This window comes from Manis javanica, chromosome 12 (genome assembly GCF_040802235.1).
Source record: "Manis javanica isolate MJ-LG chromosome 12, MJ_LKY, whole genome shotgun sequence".
NCBI classification, from domain to species: domain Eukaryota; kingdom Metazoa; phylum Chordata; class Mammalia; order Pholidota; family Manidae; genus Manis; species Manis javanica.
Window position 1 is genome coordinate 1,996,778 of NC_133167.1, and position 16,315 is coordinate 2,013,092.

The 16,315-nt window shown below is 55.3% G+C and overlaps 1 long non-coding RNA gene across 1 annotated transcript; it reads left to right on the plus strand.

Moving 5' to 3' along the window:
• Nucleotides 1-1,651: 1,651 nt before the first annotated feature.
• LOC108407242 (uncharacterized) lies at nt 1,652-5,735 on the plus strand. Its single transcript, XR_001855686.3, has 3 exons — nt 1,652-1,753; nt 2,523-2,755; nt 4,696-5,735. It is a non-coding gene; the product is annotated as an uncharacterized lncRNA (long non-coding RNA).
• The last annotated feature ends 10,580 nt before the right edge of the window (nt 5,736-16,315 follow it).

The window sequence follows — 16,315 nt, forward strand, 5'->3', positions numbered from 1 at the left end:
AGGTGAGGGGCCGGGGGCTCAGGACACAACCCAGGAGACCTTGCTTTTTAAGGAAATGTCTGGGGAGCAGGACCACAGGGAGGAACCGGGAAGCAGCCCCCAGGACCCCCAGGGGGCCAGACACCTGCCGAAGCCCCCACCGCTGTTCTGGGGTGTGAGCCCTGGGTGGGGGGCCCCTGCCATAGCCTGTGGGTACAACCCCATCTTCCCCTCTCAGAGCCGGGTCAGCAGGGGTGGCCGGTGAGGCCCCAGCCCGTCGACTTCACTTTTGAACAAACCCATCATGAGTCTGACGCTTCCCTGGAAGGCCTTGTCGCATAAATTTCCATGTGGTGCCCCTGCATTCCCATCCCAGGAGCTATCCGCTGTATTTTGGGAAGGAACTGGGGGTCAAATGGCCATGCTTCAGGGGCAGCACGGATGGTGGCTCAGGGCTGAGTGCCAGACTTTGGTGAGACAAAGGCCCCAGTCCTGTGGAGGCTCAGGACGCGGCTCCCACGGCTGCGGGCCATCGACGGCCCTCAGCACCCACTCTGGACAAGGAAGTGGGGCTGTCGTTTAAAGTTGGAGGGGCTGACGGTCGTATCCCTGAGTGTGCAGGCAGATAGAGGGAAAGACAGTTAGGCCTTCAAAACACACGCTTCTTTTCTTTAAGATCTGCAGATAAGACCTGGGAAGCACAATGGCTCATATTTGCGCCGACGCCCCCATTTGCAAAGCATTTTCCCACGCAGTGTCCTGTTTGGTTCGCACACCCACGCTGCTGATGATGTAAGATGGGGACAAGCATCCCCTTTTCATAGATATGGAGACTGAGACTTTGCGGAACCGGCAGAGGGTGAGAACGTCCTCAGGGAGTGCTTGCCCCTAAGTCATGACTTTGTCTACATCACTAAGCCTTACAAGTCTCCAAGGCTGCCTAACTTTCCCCACTGGATGATGAGACAGCTGGAGTTTCGAGGGGATCATGCCCTTTGCCCAGTGCCCATGGCCACTTGACCAGGAGGAGCAGGGTTTTAGGCTGCCAGGGTGCCAGCCCTCTCCACTACATCCAATGAGCCCTTCTGCTCAGCACTGTTTGTGTGCATTTGGTATTGAGGTCCATGTGATGACTCGACTCTACAACTTTCAACCCAGGAGGAAAGAGGCATATAGGTGTCCTCAGCCATTCTCAAATAGTTTCCCCTGCCAACTGGACGGTTCTATTCTAGCCTCTTCAACATAAGGGATTAAATTCAGTATGTATGGAGGTGAACACACCTGACAGGCTGGGGTCAGAGCTGGGCCCTCTGCACTGCGAACATGGAAGCCGAGGAAGGTGGCTGCCCCCGGTGAACCCTGGAAGGCCTCCTGGAGGAGGTGTCAACAGCTGGGCTACGGAGGCAGCAGACAAATGGGGGCCATGCCGGGAGAAGCCATGTTTTTGTTAGCAACGCTGCCACTCCAGCCATTTCCACTTGGACAGCTTTGGAACAGGAGAACGCAGGTCAGCAGGTTCATAAAAACACCTTCCTGGACTTTGTGCACATGTGAGTGTGTGGCAGGAGAGGCCGTGGGCTGGTCTAGGAGTCAGAGCATAAAAATGTCTCTGGTTGAAAAGAAGGGAAGCATCAAGTTCCTTCACTGGGTCGGCGGAGTAGGAGGCAGGCGTGCGGATTGCAGGCCTGGTGTGTCAGGCTCAGCACACCGGCCAGGGGCTGACCCGGTGTGACAAGGTTACCAGTTCAGATGCCACAGAAGGAAGCGTCAGCTGGTGAGAAAATGCAAAGAATACGATGGTGACGTCAGGGCAGGGGGGTCTTGGGCTGCGGGTCGGGGAGGGGGAGCTCTGGGGCAGAGGCCACAGCCCTCGGGAGAAAGCAATCTCGGGGCAGCCTGGCGTGGGCGCGACACCTCCAGGTTTGGGTGGAGACATGATGCCTGGACAGCGATCACAGTCACCATCTCAGCGAAGAAATACAGGGCATCGTTTCAAATGGGCGAACTTTCTCGCCACTTCCCAGCTATAGTCATAAGTCCGGAAGTGCACCTCCCAGTGCTGAGGGTTCTGAGCACCCCGGGGGGCCTCAGGATTCCCTGCTTAAACCAAGAGGTGGGCGTCCACACCGTTCCGGTCACCGAGGGCTGGCGACAACCTCCGCCTGTCCCAGAACTCAGGACCCCCTGACCCTGGCAAGCTCATGGTTCTTGCAAAGGCCTCTTTTCAGGGAGCTCCAGAAGACCCTGGAGGGTGAAAACAAGTGGGGTCACCAGGAAATAACTGGGGTGCCCCACCGTGGTCACCAAGGGACTTGGGGCCCCATTCGGGCTTGCCACTTACCGACGCGAGTTGGCCTCTGCAAGCCTCTGCCTCGTCTTTATGTCGGGGCTGCCAAGGTCCCCCCACTGGCTCTTAGCTGAGGGCCTGCAGCAGGCAGGGGTCACTCCCAGGCACCTGGGCACTGCGCTGCGTCTGGGACTCTGAGCCCCTCCCTTCCTGAGGTGTGGCTTCACCCTCAGTCCCCCCACCTTCCATTCTAAAGGACTTTCTCGGCATCAGATGGGAATGTCATGGATAAGAAAAATGCCTTCCCCGATGCAGCAGGACAACCCGCGGGTGACATCGACTTGCTGGGAATCCCGAGCTGGCTTCCTCGGCTGCAGGAATTCGTGGGACGGAGCAGAGCCGCGGAGAGCCAGGCCCCCGTCCAGTGAGCACCATCCGTTCTCAGCACGTGATCGCAGCCGGAGAGCCCTGGGGCCCTTCCACTTGCAGGTCAGCTGGCATGGATGCCGGCCCTGACCCGGCTCGGTATTTACTGAGAAAATATCACGTGCCTCCCCATCTGCTATTACACTTAATATCTGAAACCAGCCCACACAAAAACAAGGGGGTGTTTAGTAGCAGAGGCAGGCTCTCCTTGGCACACTGAGGGCGTCGGATCCGAGGACGCTGTGTCTGAGTCTCACATGGGCCGATCCCTTCTCCTCCCGTGGAGGTGGGGGGCGCTAACTCGGGGCCCACCAGGAGGGGACTTCTCACCCTGAGCCCAGCCCACACAGCGAGCCCTCAGCACTAGGCTGCCCTTCCCTTTTAGCACCTCCCAGAGAGCCTACCCTCTGCCCCCGAACGTCTCATCCAATCACTCACCAACATGAGCTGTGCACCTCGTTCCGGGTGCATGGGACACGTCAGCACAGGGACCAGCCTAGACTAAGACGCCCGGCCTGGTGGGAGTCAAGTTCCAGTGGGTGCAAGGGGCCGGCTCTGGGACAGATGAGGGGAGTGGGTGAGGGGCTGCGCCGTAGGTGGGGAGCGGACTGGGACTCCGTGGGGGGGTGACATTTGAACAGAAACCTGCAGTGGAAAGGAAGCCGCCGCATGGACACAGGGGATCTGGGATGTCAGCTGTGCTGGAGGAGGAAGGCCGGAGCCGGGCAAGACCACAGAGGGCCTGGGTGTCAGTGTCCTGGGGCTGCTGTGACAAATCACCACAAACTGGGTGGCTTAAAACAACAGAAACGTGTTTTCTCACAGTTCTGGGGGCCAAAAGTTCAAAATCTATGTGTTGGCAAGGCTGTGCCCCCTCCGAGGCCCTAGGGAAGGCTCCCAGCCCCTGTTCTGCTCCAGTGCCCCTGACACCTCACTGTGGCCTGCCTGTGACCTCACACGGCCCCCCTCGGGGGCTCCCCATTGCTTCTCTTCCTATGAAGACACTTGTCATGGGATCCAGGGCCATCCAGGTAAGCTGGCAGGGTCTCACCTTAAGATTCTTGACCTAATCACACCTACAAAGACCCCTTTTCCAAATGTGATCACATTCACGCGCAGCAGAGGTTATGACTGGGCCGCATATGTTGGGGCCACACTGCAGCCTCCATGTCAGGCTGACAACCTATGTGTCCTGGTGGGAAGTACAGAGCGGTGATGGGGGAACCCTAGATTCTCAGGCAGGGAGGGTCTAGAACAGCTCTAGTCCGAACCATCACAAGGCCGTTGGGGCCACCCTGCTCTGTGCTGGGTGTTCCACGGGCAGGGTGCTGCGTCCTGCCTTGGACGCCTCTACCTGCTGGACCGGTGCAGTCAGGATACGGGGGGCCTGCGCAGGTAGCCCTCCATTCTCAGGCATCCCCAGAGGCTTCTGTGCAGTGAGATCACATGTTCACACGTCCAACAGACATCAGCAGACCCCACAGGGAGGGGCACGCCTGTCCCGGCACAGGGCGACCAGGCCTGGTCAAGTCAATGACAGTCGCCAATGATGGTGGCAGAGAGGGCTCAGGGCAAAGAGGCATGTGCTGAGCTACAGGAGGGTGGCTGAGGGGCTCAGCACGGCCCCAGGCAGGGGTCTGGTGGGGAGGGTCTGCAGGTACTGGGGCCAGCACCTGGTGGTGGGGGTGAGGGTGGGCGTGAGGCTGGAGGAGGGAGGAGGCTGGCCTCAGGAAGCCTGCCTGGCAGGGCTGGAGTGGGCCTCACCCTGCTGTCCTGGATGGGCTCCAAGCCAGGGAGTGGTATGGCCAGGTCTGCAGGGTGCATTCGGAGCCCGGGCTGTGTGGTCCCTTCAGGATTTTTGAATCCTGTCGCGGATGCAGCAATGTCCCAAGCGCTTTCTCACTGCGTCTGGCTTAACCTCCGAAGCCACGCTGGGAGGTGTGGAGGCCTCCATGCATTTTGTGGGAAGTGGTGGGAAGACTAGTTTTCATTTTCTTTCTCAGATACCTGGGTGTTCTGATCACGGCTGGGATGTTGCAAAGGTTGGAAATCCTATCTCTGGTTCCAGCCAAGCTATTGAGCAGAAAGTGAAGTCAGGAGGCTGCAGTGAAGACCCAGAGCCTGGAAGAATGCCTGGCACGCAGCCCTTGGTGGGAAAGCTGCAGAGTTAATTCCTAATTCAAGAAAAGGAAACATGGGAAGAGATAGATGAAAAGTTATGGGTTGTAAAGTAGCACAAAAAGAAAAACTTTCAGTTGCCGTATTGAAGGGGGACAGAGGAGAAACCCTCTACTTGTGTCCCCTCTGTCAAGCCCTTTGTAGAATATGGGTAAACTATGTCCTTTCCACTGTGTAAGGGAAAAACTCCCTGAAGTGGCTGGAGTGATGAAACAATGTCTTCTCATGAGAGCACCTGGCGCCCAGGGTGCCGTGCGAGCTGCCGAGCCGACAAGCCCCGGAACAGGCGGCAGGTGAGCCCCAGACCTTCTTCTGGGCCTGACTCCCAGCCTCCCTGCTTCCCACTGGTGACACCTTGGGCAGCTCACCTGCTCCGAACCTCGGTTTTCTTGTCTATCACATGGGGCCAAGTGAGTGCAGACTTCTCAAGGTCGCTGTGTAGACTGAGGGAGATGACGCCCAGGCAAGGCAGCCTGCTGCCTGGTACACACCGAACGAGGCTATTACTTTTTATCGTGCTGTTATTTACATACCAGCCGCTGTGCCAAGGGTCAAGCATTGAAGGTACGCCGATGATCAGAACATCCACCGACAGTTTTGATGTTTAGTTGGGTAGATAGACAAGAAACAAATCATGAGTTATCTACACGTCACTCTGGGAATGCGGGTTAGGAGTTCGTGGGTTCTCGGTGGGGAGGCCAAGAAAGGTTCTCCCGCAGGGTATTCAGGGAATCCTGGAGTGAGTGCCGTGTACACGATCACACGTGTGTTCTATAGACGAGCCGACGCTGACCCTGGGTCCTCAGACTCGCCGCTAGGTACAGGGGTCAACGCTGTACGCACAGGAAAACTCATAGAATAAATATTTCATCGTGTGCTGTGAACAATGTTTTAACTATCTTGTTAAGAAACAAACACCCCATCTGAAAAAAATCATGTGAAACATTCTCCGTAGGTGTTTCCAGTATCCTACTAGTCAGCTTTTGCTAGGTCAGACCACAGAACAAGCAAGCCCCGGATGCCCGTGGACCGCAGCCCTCCCGTTTCACGCTCACGCTGGGTGGGCTGGGTGTCTGCTCTACGGGTCTTCACCAGCCAGGCTGAAGAGTCCCTTTCTGGGACATCCCATCCTCTTGACTGAGACCCCTTGATCAGGAGGCGGTGCGAGCCTTTTGGGTGTGGCACAGGTCACACCTGCTCCCACGCCACCGGCAAAGCCAGTCTCAAGTTCATGCACAAAGTCAAGAGTGCCTGCCTGCCAGAAAGTAGGGCTGAGTGATTGCAATCAGTAATGTTACCTGTCAGAAAGCATCTTGAACAACTTGGTCATCCCAGAAGACGTCCAGGTACACTGAAAAGAATCAGCAGGTCTTGTCTTTGCTCCATTAGATGATCAGATCTGCTTTCTTCCCAGTGAATGACATATCCCAGCAAAATGTTTCTGCTTAACTATGTGAGATAAGATCTATTTTCAGTATGCAATATTCCTAGTGATTTTTTCTGCTTTTCCAAGCTTCTTCCTCAGTAAGAATGTATTATCTGATATGATGCAGGAATGAAAGAAGGCAGGCCGGTGAGCAGTTGTCGTTGTCCTTGCCCTGCCTGCCGCCCGTAACACACCCACTGAGCACATTGCCATCCGTTCCTCACCTTTCCCAGACACGTGTGTCTGGCTGGGAAATGCTTGGTGCCTGGCAGGTTGGTGGTTCCAGGATTAATTATTAAAACAGTCTTCCTTTGGGGAGGGGAACCTGGACATTTTCCTGCCCTGGATGGGTGAGCACCCTAGTTTTATTTGTAAAATGGGAAAACAGCTCCCAGTAGCTCAGGCAGGTTCCAGGCAAATCCCCTTCCAGCTGTAGGCCTCTGCTCTGAGTGGCACTGTCTTCCTGGGGCACAGGGCCTCGATCTTGGGTGTGAGCTGGCTGTCTGGCCATGGCCCTCTCTGGTGTATCCGGGAGTCTGCGCTTGCATCTGTGGCCTGAATTCTTGATCGGGGCAGGTCTGTCCTGAAGATCCCTCCCTGGTGGGTGCCCACCCACTGAGCAGTTGGGCCTTTCCCAGGTCCAGTTCAATAGGTCCAACAATTGCCCCACATCACAGACTGTTGCCACCTAACTGGGTAGGGGAGGGGGCTGTAAGATGGTGGAGGAGGCAGATCATTGGGGGGCGACAACTAGGACCATCTATGTCAGTAGGTGCATAGGAAGCATTTGGCACAATAGATGGAAAAAACCTTACAGAAAACTAGGAACGTCAAAGAACTTTTCAACTTGACAAATCAGATTTGCAAATTCTATGGCTGACACAATTCATGGTAAGAAAACAGGATTCTTTCCTCCTGTGGTCAGGCACAAGGCAAGGTGTGTCTGCTCTCGGGATTCTACTCAGCATTGTGCTGGAAGCCTCACCAGGGCAGGAAGGCAGGGAAGAGAAACGGAGCTCATACAAGGAGAGGAACAACTGACTACGTGCTCAGGACAAGATTATCTGTACAGAAAATCCTAGAAGATCTGTAATAAAGCTGCCAGAAGTAATAAGTTTGGCAAGGTTGCAGAATAGTAGATCGGTGTTCAAAAATCAATTGCATTTCTGTGCACTAAGAGCCAAATGCAAATTGAAATTTTTAAAGATACTATCACTTACAATAGCATCAAAATATGAAACACAGTGAATAAGCTTAAAAAAGTATGCCAGACTAATGTGCTAAAAGCACAAAATATTCAGGAAATTACAGGAGATCTATCTGAATTGACTGTTATACCATGTTCATGAATCAAGACTCAATGCTATTGAGATGTCAATTCGCCTCACATTGGTCAATGATTTAAAGCAATCCCACTAAAAATTCTAACAGCTACTTTTAGGGTAGAAATCACAAAGGTGATTGCATATTTACATGAAAAGTACAAAGGGCCTAAAATAGCCAAAATAATTTTTTTTAAGTGAAAATTAAAATCAGAGGACTTATGCCACCTGATTTCAAGACTTTTTACAAAACTATAGAAATCAAGACGTAGCATTGCTATATGGATAACCATATAGATATATGCACAGGACAGAGAACCCAGAAAGACTCAAGGAGATATGGTCACTTAATTTTCAACAAAGATGCCCAGATAATTCACTGGAAGAAGGGACAACCTTTTTTTAGCTATGGTATTGGGAAAATTGGACATCTGTGTACAAAACATGAGCTCTACCCTTATCTCACACCATATGCAAACCTTCTAGTGTGGCCTGCTGGGTTTTGTTTTTGGTGAGTTTTTTTCCCTATTTTATTGAGTAGCAGAGGAAGGCCCTCCGTCAGGTTGACCCTAGGCTCCACCCTAGGTCCCAGATGAAAAAACTGAGGGTCACAGAGGTTAATGAGCTTGTCAAAGCAGGGGGCTTAATCTGTGGAGGAACCCACTCAGCCTGCAGCTTCCTGCCTCCAATGTCAGCGGACTTTCTGTGGGTCACTTTGCTTCCTAGGACCTCCTGCAGGTCAAAGACAACCTCAGAGGAGAGTGATCAGCAAGGCTGTGTTCCAAAGTCCAAGGGGTGTCAGTGATCTTAAACCAGCACCTCAGGTACTGCAAGGGAAAGAAATCCGGAACGCCCAGGGGACAGTGTCCTCTGCTGTCCACGGCAGGGAGAGAAGGGCCTGCCCAGTGGTGGCGCCAGAGAGCAAGGCAGGAAAGGGGCCACGAGCTACCACTGTCAGTCTTTCCCAACAAAACCTTCAATACAATCTGAGTTTTGCAGATGCTTAGGGGAAGAGTGCTGTTTCTGGAGAATTCTGTGAGGCTTGTTGCCAGGAAGGTTTAGGGTAAGAACAAAATTTGCACGGAGGAAACGCCCACACCTGGGATGCCTCTCCTCTTTCTCAAGGGGAGCCGGGGAGTCGGCACTCCTGACGACCTGCAGCCTCGCAGTGAGATAAAAATGTACAAGGGACTTGTGTCTGGGAAGACGATGTCCATGGCCACCCAGGCCCAGTGACGTATGCAGTGGACTCTCTGGTGGCCTCTGGTGCTGCACTAGGGCTGGGCTTGTCCGGGGCCGTCCACAGCCTGTAGTCCTGCAGACAGCGAAGCAGCTTCCTGCAAAGGCGGGGTTGTTCTTATTATGTCCACGCACTCGAGAGGAGGCTGAAGCCGCCTGGTTGTGGAGGGCTGGTGCCCAAGCCCGGACCATAGGGTCGCCCTCTCTGGCTTTGTGCTCTCTGACCCCAGGCTGTCCGAATCTCCCAGGCTGAAGCGTTCCCCAGTCTGGTATACTGTGCTGCCTGTGCGGGCACGTGTACCGGGCGAGGGAGGATGACCTGTCCTGGGATGCACATTGCTGCCAGGCCACCGTGCCCCAGAGGTGAGCTCCCTTAACCACCACCACAGCTCCCAGCATGACGGGCTCTCCCGGCTGCCCTCCGACTTGCCACCCACCACACAGGTGGCACCTTGCTCCCGACGGTTAGTGCCACACCGACCTTCTAATATTCCAGGATTCTGTGATCCCCAGTGCTGTCTGGGAGCCCGGGTCTGTGAGGACGGCCCCCACTGAGCTCTCAGAGATGCTGGCCCCTCCCCGACCCACGTGAGAGGCTGCGGTCTGCCGAGAGTGCCTGGGGCCTTGCCCACTGCCCGGCCCTCTGGTGGGTTTGCTGGCCTCATGTGCGTCTTTGAGCCTCTGACCCCCTCCACCGCCCACCATAGCAGTTCTTGCTTTTCCCCTTTGTTTGTGTGGATGGGCCCTTCCAGGCTTCTGGAAGGGCAGTCAGAGGCATCTCCCAGGCACTCCCTGGCCACCCTCTCTCCCTTAGCAACCTGACCCCCACCCTCGTGCCGGCTTCCTCAGGATGCCTGGCTCTGTTGGGACACTTCAGCAAGGTTCAGTGGCCCCAGCTGGGTGACACTGTGACTTGACTACTTACTGCTCTGGAGGCCAGGAGGGGAGTTTGGGGTGAGACCTGGGAGCATGTTACCTCACAAGGCAGAGGTCTCTGCTCCCCACAGGCAGGTGGAGAGCAACTGTCTTTAACAGGGAGGAGTGGGCCACTTGTGCCAGCCAGCAGGCCAAGGGACCCAGAGTCCCCACATTTCCTAGGGCGTCCACGTGGCTGCCCATCCGCCTCTCAGGGGTCCAGTGTGTCCACGTGGCTGCCCACTCACTTCCCGGGGGTCCAGTGCTTTGCTCCAATCAGGGACCCGAGCTTGGCTGAGGAGGGAGGGAGGCCTATGTCCAGGCCCCATTGGACAGGGCCTGGGGCACGTCTCAGGAGGGGTGCAGGGTGGCCTGAGTGGGCTGCCTTGGAAGAGGCAGCCGGGCAGGACGGGGGAGGCAGAGGGTGAGGAGTGGGGAGCCAAACCCTCTGTCTCTGCCCAGTGACACCCAGTCCCATACATCTAAATTAAGACACCTGCTGGGGTAGTGCTACTAGGGGTTCAGGACGCTGCAGGCGGCTGAGCTGCTGTCCACTCCATTTGCACACAGGGACGCGGTGAGCACCAGCAACAGGCCAGAGCAGGGCCCCGCGGCCACAGGCAGGAAGCATGCTAGTAACCGTGATGTACACAAGGGCTGCAGCCACTTGGCGGAGAGGGACACTTTCCTTGGTGACAAATGGATGAGGAGGAAATGCAGAATTCAGGAACACTTCAAAAGGTGGAAGGTGATAAAGCAATTACACACAAAAATCGAAGGACTGTGGCCACAGCATTGGAGGGATTTTCAGGGCTTGACATGTTTTCTTTATCAAAGAAAGAAACTGACCCAGTGGTCTCAATTTATGATCTCAGGAAGGCTAAGAAACTAGAGGGGAAAATAATAAAAATGGACATAGATCATATTAGTAGAAACATACGTAGATTGTATTCTTAGTGAAAACAAATGCATTTAAATATGAAAAAGCTGAAATTGGTCACTAAAGCCATGGGCTCATCCAAATCAAACAAATGAGTGGGATACTTGGATTAACCCAGGACCGGGATGCTGGACCTCGGCACTGTTGACACTTTAAGCCAGATCCTCTGTTGGGGGCGGGGGACGTCCTGGGTGTTGCAGGCTGTTGAGCAGCACCCTAGCTTCCCTACTGCTAACACCCTCCCCCCCGCTGGGAAAACCAAAAATACCTCCAGATGTCACCGAATGCCTGTGGGGAGGAAGTGGCCCCCGGCTGAGGAACCCTGCTGCAGAATAAAAAAGATCAGAAGGCCGCAGACCCGGTATCTGAGGGGTCATCAACTGATCTTAGATTTTCAATGACAAATCCTGTCTTTGGTATAATTTGGTATAATTTGTTTCTGAGCATTCCTTGAGTACCTATCACGTGATGAGAAAAGCTGACCTAGATTCGAGATACCACGTGACGACTTGGGGGTGTGGTGTCGGTCAGCAGGGGGTGGAGGTGCGGCAGGCCAGCCTGCACGGTTTGCGTCTGGCAGGAAACAACCCGGTTTGCGTCTGGCAGGAAACAACCCGAGGCTTCAAAACAGGGAATGATCTCCAGTTGATGAGTACTGGCGACGGGACTTCTGGTAGCATCACGTTTTCTAGATGGACTACATTCTGGGGAAAAGGCTATAAAGACGTGACCAGGAATAAGTGGCTCGCAGTGCCACGTCCCTGCCCTCCCCCACTCCGCGGGGGCATTGCCTGGGGAGGGCTGCCCTCGGCATGAAGCCTCGTCTTGTCCAGGTGCCCTGGCTTGTCCCCGACAGCCGCCACCGTCCGGCTGGGCCCTCGGTTGGGGCTCACCCGCTCCCTGGGACTGGAGGAGCCCCCAGTAGCTTTCTGATGCCTGTGCCTGAGGGGCCCCAAATTCCCAGGCCTCGGGGCCAGGCTGTTCCAGCAGAGACGGGAGGGAAGATCTCCCTGCCGCGCTCTGGGGACCCGGGCTCCCTGGTCCGTGGGCAGGGCAGCGCTGCTGGGTGGCCCCGCCTGCGTTGCCCCTGCAGCCAGAGCACCTCCAGGACACCACCGCAGGGGTCTCCCTCCTATGCGATGCCACAGCCGGTGTCAGGGATTTGGTGTCACTCTCCAAAGTGAAGTTTGTTTGCTGTTTGATCCATCCTCGTGGCCGGTTTAACTCCACAGCGAGCAGCTCACCTGTATACTCAGGTGACCAAACAGGAAGGTGCCCGTGGTGTCCTGTTGTGATCAGTGTCACCCTTTCATCCTCAAAAGTGACCTGGTTCATTCACAAGTTCTGTGCTCACCCTCTCCGTGTTGTGTGGCACCATGTTGCAGAAATCCTTGTCCAGACGTCTGGCAAACTTGATCCTTTTATGCACCCAAGCGTGAAGTCAGATTAGGGGCATTTGGGGTAGGGATCCAGAGGCCACAGGAAGTCTGCCTTCTTGAAGAGCACGCAGAGGCCTCGACGACTCGGGACTCAGCCTCTGCCCGCCCTGCTCTGGCTGCCGGGCTCACCTGGGTCACTGCGAGGATGCATGTCTCTTCTTCCAATATCCCGTCCCTCTCCATGTCCTGCACCCCACCGTCCCACACCAGAATTATATTTGCAAGACAGCTTGCATCCTGCACTTCCCTAGTGTAAAAGCTGCCGCGTCTCTCCGGCTGGGTGGGCAGATGCTGTGTAGTCCCAGCCTGTGTTCTGACGCCTGCTGGGCTTGGGACATACTGAGGCTGAGGACGCAGGCATGGGATGGACAGTGCAGCCTGTATCTGGGAGGGCATCAGCCCCACAGGGAAAAAGGCTTCAATACGGGGTCCATGCCTGGATGCAGGGGTGCACAGGGGCTGTGAACAAACCAGAAGTGTGGAGTCTCACCAAGCCTGGGCAAGCTCCCTGGAAGAGGGGGCACCACTGCTGGTCTTGGGAAGTGTAGGGAGTAGCTAGGTGGGGAATGCAGGAAGCCATTCCCAAAGAGGGACCAGACCGAACCCCGCTGGGTGAAAGCAGGGCATCCTGGGCACATGCAATGGTGGGGAGTGGGCTGAGGCTGGGGACCCCAACCCCCAGGGCGGGGGGAGGCCCATGCTGCTGCCTAAGAACTGGGAGCCAGCAGGAACCTGAGCTCATGCTCTCTGGCCCCGCGCCTCCAAGCAAGGTTTCCTACAAAGATCAACTTCCAAAAACATCAGAGATAAGTTAGAGGGACCCCATAGCGTAGGAACACCGCAGCCTGGGGCACAAACAGGTCCCAGAAGGGGCCTCAGCGTCACGGGAGAGCAGGAGGGCCACAGGTGTCCCGAGGAGTGCGGCACACACTGCCTGGGCCCTGAAATGGGACTCATTCCAATGCGGAGTGTGTGGAAATAAACTAAGACCCACCAAATATGTAAGAAGAGGGCCGCTGACTCAAGGCTCACTGCAGGGAGGGAGTCGGCCGCTGTCGCTCACAGTACTGCCTTCTCTGGCCGGCCCTGAGTTGGAAGCAGGGAGGAAATGGGAGATGCTGTTGGTTATTAACCCAGTCCTGGCCGTTTGGGGCTGGTTGGTACACTGTGGGTGTTTGGCCTCCTGGTTTGTTAGCAGAGGCAGTGGTCTGACTGCCCACAGGTCCGACGGCGGCAGCTGGCTTCCCGGGCCAGGCACTGGGGGAAAGGGCTGGGCTCCTGAGCGGCAGGCTGCCGGCTGTGGGCTGGAGGTTTATTTTTATGTTTGGTCAGGCCATTGTCCCTTTGTATCTCAGTCTCTCAAGTGACATGGGGGCCATTTTGGACGTGATAATCAGCATACTGGGCACCCTCACGAGGCATACCCTCGCGGTGTTCCAGCACCTGCCAGGCTGCCGTGGGCTCGGAGCAGCACGGGGTGGAGAGCTGGTTCAGTGCTCAGTGGAGACCTCTTCTGTCTGGACCTGATGTGGCCACATACAAGCGCAGGAAGCGCGTGGACGCCCCGGGACTGTGTCCAAGGGGAGGCGTGTGCTAGGTCCTCCTGGGCCGGGGGTCCATGAGAACCGTTTTATTGAGACAGATGGTATGCAGTGGATTGAGAAATTGCCCTGGTTGGGAAAACAATAAAAAAAACTCCCAGAAAAAAATATTGAAGAGGAAAGTGCCAGATCAAGGGAAGAAGGCAAGTTTTAAGCATGTGGGAAATTGCAAACAAATAAAAAAAAACCGAAGAGGAGGAGAAGCTTGAAGTGTCCGAGTGCCAGCACCGGGGGATTTGGCCGGATGGCGGTTATGACTGCATTTCAAGTGTAAGATATGCATTGATTTATTTCTCCAGCCTTCACCAGAGTTACACCAGCAACTCCCAGGACACTAATTAAGGAGAAGAGGCGGACAGTGACTCATGCTGGCGAGAACCCAGCTGACGAAACCCTCCCAACCCTCGGAAAGTATCTGCGGTCCTCATGCGATGGGAATTGCCGTGAGCAAGGCAGCTTTGGCCTGAGGTCAGGGAGATAATGGAGACAGAGCTCTGATTAATGGGAGTGTGTGTGTGTGTGCCTGCATGCATGTGCACACACGTGCACAGGCTGTGGGGGCGTGTTCCCAGGAAAGCTGGCAGGGACATCTCCCTCCTGGGGCCGCCCTGCCGGCAGGAGACTGATGGACCCGCTGTGTGCTCGGGGGCTCAGATTCCCGGGAGAACGGTGGAAACCGGTGTGGAGGGAATTGCTGGGCTCCCAGCTCCGCCACCACCGCGGGCTGGAAGTCCCCTCTTCCAGCTGGACCCGACTGCACAAGGCTATGCTGGTTGACCGGACTTCTGCTTGAAAGCTTGGGTGGTGGAGATAGACAGTCACTCACTCACTCCCAAAATGTGGTGGGGAAAGCAGATGAGGCAGAAAGCGTTTGACACAGAATTCAGTGAGTAAGAGCACAGGACACCCAAACGTATATTTTTCTCTCCAAGTGGCTTCAGTCCCTGTGTGGCACCATGGCTGCAGAGCTGACGGCCACGTGGCTGGGCCACCAAGGACCCACAGCTTGGTGCTCCTTTAGGAGTCAGGATGTGAGGACCGACCTCATCCATCGTCCCGAGGTCAGAGTTGGGAGGAGGCACATTGCTTTCTGTTGTAAAGCGCACCCCACGTGCAGACATGCCAGCTAATCTCTGTATGTACGATATGTTGGTGTGCACAGAACTTGCAGCCCTCTATGTGGGTTATATAAAATGTATTATACTTGCATGGGGCAATTTGTCTTTACCCTTGATCCATGTGGAAGGGTTTGAATTCAGATAATAAACAACTTGCTATTCAGGCAGAAGTAATATTGTCTCCAAAACTGGGATGGACCAAATGGTGGTTGAATTTGTCCCAGCTGCAGGGCGTGCTGTGTGTGTGTGTGTGTGTGTGTGTGTGTGTGTGTGTGTGTGTGCATATGTTAAAAATTGAGGCAGGGAAACATGGGGGTCAAGAGCAAGGACTCTTGGGATCTCACTTCTGCTGGTCATATAACGCCAGGCTTGCAACTTACTTTACCTGTGTGACTTCAGGTTTTCTAACCATGGATGGAGATGGTGAGGGTGCCTGGCCTGTGGGACTGAAGAAGCCGGCACAGGCAGTGGGGAAGAAGGAGGCACGGCCTGTGGGAGGCATTCAGCCCTCGGCCCACGGCGCACTTTGAGGCTGGCTGGATGCGGCAGGCAGTGGTGTGGATGGGCTGCCATGGGCACGAGCAGCTCCGGGAACATGCCCCAAAAGCAGGCACCACCCCGCCGTGTAACCTGGCGCCGGCACGAGGAATGACTGTCACAGCAACAAACTCTTTGTTACAAAGATGTTTTCAGTTTTTAACATACGAATAAATTGTGATGGGTAATTTTATATGTCAACCTGACTGGGCTGAAGGAAGCCCAGAGAGCTGGTAAAACATTATTTCCAGGTGTGTCTGGGAGGGCGTTTCCTGGAGAGATCAGCTTTGGAGTTGGCGGACTGAGTAAAGAAGCCCCCCTCACCAGGGCAGATGGGCATAACGCCGCCGGCTGAGGACCCCTACAGGACCCACGGGAGGAGAGGTGAACCCTCTCCCTGCTGAGCTCAGATGCCACCATCCTTGGTCCTTGTACCTTAGATGGGACTGATGCCACCCGCAGGCTTCCTGGTCCCCAGCTTGTGGGAGGCACATCAGCGGGCTTCCCTGGCAGCGCAGGAGTGAGCCAATTCCTGCGCCCGGCCTCCTCTCCCACATCTCTACATCCTGCTGGTTCTGTGTCTCTGAACAACCCAGGCTGACTCAGAAACACTGGAAATACAGGACTTTACCTGAAAAGGGGAGAGCAGCATGGTGGGAAGGATGTGAGAAGGGCCAGGGCCACTGAGCTATGGAGACAAGGACCAAGCAGGTAGACACTTAGGAAGGCAGTGCCTGTGGACCCTGGGCCTCAAGGGGGGTCTTGGAGTAAAAGGATGATCCCCACTGCACTCCCCAAGCACCTCTGTGTCTACTTGTGTGTGTGCACTTTGCTGAAGAAACTAGATAGGAACCTTGCAGCGCACCCACACCGTTTTCCTGTTACAGCTGACAGGCATGGGATGGGGC